Source organism: Eleutherodactylus coqui, chromosome 4 (assembly GCF_035609145.1).
Source record: "Eleutherodactylus coqui strain aEleCoq1 chromosome 4, aEleCoq1.hap1, whole genome shotgun sequence".
NCBI lineage: Eukaryota > Metazoa > Chordata > Amphibia > Anura > Eleutherodactylidae > Eleutherodactylus > Eleutherodactylus coqui.
The window spans coordinates 138,056,878-138,061,376 of NC_089840.1; positions in this window are offsets into that span (position 1 = coordinate 138,056,878).

The following is a 4,499-nucleotide window of genomic DNA, read 5'->3' on the forward strand; positions in this document are numbered from 1 at the left end:
CAGGCATTAACCAATTCAGTGCTGCAGGGTTGCAATACACATCACAAATGCACACACATTGAAGACACTAACAATAGCAATGCACAAGACAAACACATTCATACTTATGGAGGGGCCCCATTAACTGAGGGCCACTACACCTGCCGATTATCTATTGATGACCTGTTGGTTATCAGTAGAAAAAAGTCCTGAAATCCAGAAATACCAATTTAAGTGTAACTTTATATTCAAATAGAAACTATTACTAATATAAATAATAGTATCTTATAGTTTACATAAACATACTAAGTGTGAGACTCCTAAACTATCAGTCTGTCCATTTAGGAAGTATGTGTGATTGTGAATCAATTTCACTTGCTTTGGTGCAAATGAAGGTGACAACACATGCATCAGAGAGTCAACAACACAATGCCCAAAAAGAGAATGCTTTTTCAGTTTGTGGCCACAGACAATCCTTTTCTAGGTTTGCGTTTTGCTAGTGTCCTTGTCACTACTAACAGCATGAGGCAATACCCGCAGCCCAATGATGTTGTGCAGGTAGTCGTCCTCCTCTAGGATGGCACATCCATATGTGCCATTGCAGCATCCGAAGAGCGGGCCTCAGACAGCGGGGTTTAGATGTAGGCCTTGTCGTGGTGGCTCTTCCGTCTCCTACCCAGAGGGTAACCAGGGACATGTCAAAGGGGCTGAGTGCAGGCTATTAAATTGGGTTAACCTACTGAGGATTTAGCTTAGCTCACTTTGTCATGGGTGATGCCACTGTTCCTTCCTCCACGGTGATCTCTTGATGCAGATATAAAGAGACCGCACGCAGGGTTGAGGTTTAAAGGCCGAACCGAGAACGGTCGGTAAAGCCGGTTACTTAAACAGAACTTGCAGTAAAATCCAATACAGTTCACACTTGACATCCACTGGCAGAATAGGTAGTGCAGGAGAACACATGCTGTGACAGAGAGGAAACACTGGAGGACAGAGTGACTGACACAGGCCAAGTTATCTGTGGATCTCTGGTCCCGGACACTTTCTCACGAATATAGATGAGCGAGTATCTCCCCCGCTCGAGACTGCAGGTTCGGGTGCCGGCAGCGGGCACGGAGCTGCGGGGGAAAGCGGGGCGGAACGGAGGGGAGATCTCTCTCTCCCTCTCTCCCCCCCGCTCCTGCTGACAGCCGCTACTCACCGCTCACCCGAACCTGCAGTCTCGAGCGGGGGAGATACTCGCTAAAGGCAATGCTCGCTCGAGCAATTGCCTTTAGCGATTATACTCGCTCATCTCTACTCAGGAACACTTCACTGACTCTTTACTGGTACATATTCACGGAGTAGTAGATTTGCACCCAACGCTGCACAGCGGGAACTCGAACTTCTTGCGGCCTTTCACTCTCCTATTCTTCCATACAGGGAAGAAGAATGGGGTCCACAGCACACATCTTCCATATCCACTACACACAGACTAAAGGTGTCTGTGTGCAGAGCAGCTTCTCTCTACACAACAGATAGGAAAGACCATCAAAGGCCGACAGGCTGGCTGACTGACAGAAATTTCCCACTCATGCACCTTGCAACTACATATATATGACAAGGTCACATGACATACAAAGAGATACTTTTCCAGACATAACCCAGAGAGTAACGCATTCAGTGCTGCAGTTATGCAATATACATCACATTCACTCACATGGAACACATTGCCAATACACATAAACACAAGAATACATAGATCACTCAGAAACATCCAGAAGATTCCACAAATCTGTAAACCAAACCATTGCAAAAAGGTTTGCTAGGTCTTCCAGCACAGTCTCAAGAACATAGAGCAAATACCAGGACATGAGCTGTTGCATGAGGCAAGTTGGCCAGGGCCGTAGAGGGGCATCAACCAAGCATCAGGACTGGAATATACCCCTTTGTGCGATGAGGAACAGGAGGAGTGCTGCCAGAACCCTACAAAATAACTTCCATCGGGATACTAGTCTGCATATTTCTGACCAAACTGTCAGAAAGAGACTCCATGAGGGTGGCATGATGGCCCAATGGCTTGTAGTAGGACCTTTTGCTCACAGACCAGTACCATGCATTAACATTCAACAGAGAACTACAGAATTGACAGGTTCACCATTGATGGTGTTCTCTTTTACAGATGAGAGCAGGTTCACGTTGAGCTTGTCATTTCTTCATGGAGATCTGATGTGTGATTTAAGTGTTCCCTTAACATTTTGAGTAAAGTGTTCCCCTAATATTTTTGTGCAATGTAATTTAATCAGAATAAAAAATCTATGCAGAGCTTGTCCGAGCAGAATGTCCCCAGAAATCTGAGTAGGGATAAAAGTGTTCTGTGTATGGTCCTGGGGAGGGGGGGGGGGGGGGGTTGCACTACTTACCCACAGATGTTGGGGATACAGAAGAGGTCTGCTAGGAAGAAAAGTTCACTTCAGAAATTGCGGCTTCAGAAATTGTATGGCGTAGTGGTGACAGATGAAGCCAGCACATTTTATAAAAAACAAACTTTATTTATACTACTACTACTTATACTGTATTTATAACATATGGCTCCATAGAACAATCTCCGTACTCCATGTTTTTTAATTCTCTTATATAAAATGCAGGTGCTAGTATGTGCAGGGACGAGTGTCTGCCCGACACTCGTTCCGTCTAAAAGGGCCTTTAGAGACCAACTTTTTGCACACTTCTCTGAGGGCACCATAAGGTACTGCCTGTCACAGTGATATGTCTATTGTGTGGATCTGTGCAGTAGTTTTGCAGCAGGTGCACAAAGGTATACTTAAAGTAGTCCTGGATATCCATGAGCTGCAGGCTAGCTACACCCACACCACCATCCAGCCACAGATTGACACCTGTCTGCTAATTATCATGCATAGTGAGAGGGTTGCCAAACATTGGCTGGAGTTCTGCCTTAGGCCGAAAGCCCCCGGATGGATAATCGCTGTGGGATTCTCGGTCAGACACCCGCCACGAATCCCTCGGAGTAATGTCCATCCATGTTATGTTAACAGACCAGGGTTGTACCATTGCATTGGTGTATTGCCAATGTGTTATACAAAAAGGGGTCCAAAACAGAGCCTGGTAACTACAGGCCGGTAAGTTAAACTTCAATAACTGGAAAAATATTCGAGGGTTTTCTAGAATACCTCAAGGAGAACAATAGAATAACTCCCCATCAGCATGGGTTCATGAGGGGTCGATCATGTCAGATAAATCTGATCAGCTTCTACGATGAAGTAAGTTCTAAGCTGGATCTGGGAGAGTCCATTGATCTTGTATAGCTGAATTTCTCTAAAGCATTTGACACCGTGCCGCATAATAGGTTAATATATAAAATGACACAGCTCGGTCTGGGCGAAAAAGTGTGTATCTGGGTAAAGAACTGGCTCAGAGATAGAAAGCAGAGGGTGGTAATAAATGGTTCGTACTCTGATTGGGGCACCGTTGCTAGTTGGGTGCCACAGGGTTCAGTATTAGGCCCCATTCTGTTCAATATATTTATCAACGACCTGATAGAGGGACTGCACAGTAAAATATCCATATTTGCAGATGATACAAAATTATATGACAATTAATACAATAGAGGACAATGGGCAGCTACAAAGGGACCTGGATAAACTGGGGGCTTGGGTAGAAAAATGGCAAATGATGTTTAATATCAATAAATGTAAGGTTATGCACATGGGCAGGAGAAATGGATGTCACCAATATACACCAAATGGGGTACAGCTAGGGAAAAGAGATATGGAAAAAGACCTGGGGGTACTACTGGATTGTAGATTAAACTGGAGTAACCAATGCGAGTCAGCTGCTGCAAAAGCTAATGGAGTCTTGGGGTGCATTAAAAGAGGTATAGGGGCGAAGGACGAGAACATTATTCTACCACTATATAAGGCACTTGTCAGGCCTCACATGGAATACTGTGTACAGTGTACATTGCAGTGCTTGAGGGGATTCAACGAAGGGCGACTAAATTAATAAATGGAATGAGAAGACTGGAAAACCCAGATAGCTTATTATCAAAATTAGGATTATTCACCCTGGAAAAAAGGCAGCAAAGGGGTGATCAAATAACTATGTATAAATACATGAGGGGACAATACAAGGATCTCTCCCAGGATCTGTTTATACCCAGGACTGCGACGGTAACAAGAGGGCATCTGCTACATCTAGTAGAAAGCAGGTTCCATCACCAACAAAGAAGGGATTATTCTGACTGCCATTATGGAGTCGGGAAGGAATTTTCCTCCAAATGGGCTAATTGGCTTCTGCCTCTTGGGGTTTTTGCCTTCCTCTGGATCAACTAGGGGTTGAAGTAGGCTGAACTAGATGGACATTGTCTTCATTCAGCCTAACATACTATGTTACTATGAATCAGAAGCCTCCCCTGACAGGGAAAGACATTTCCATGTTTGGACCAGTCATTATAAATGAATACTAGATATGCTATATAATATAAGTATATAATGCCATAGTGAAGACACCAACACTTAACA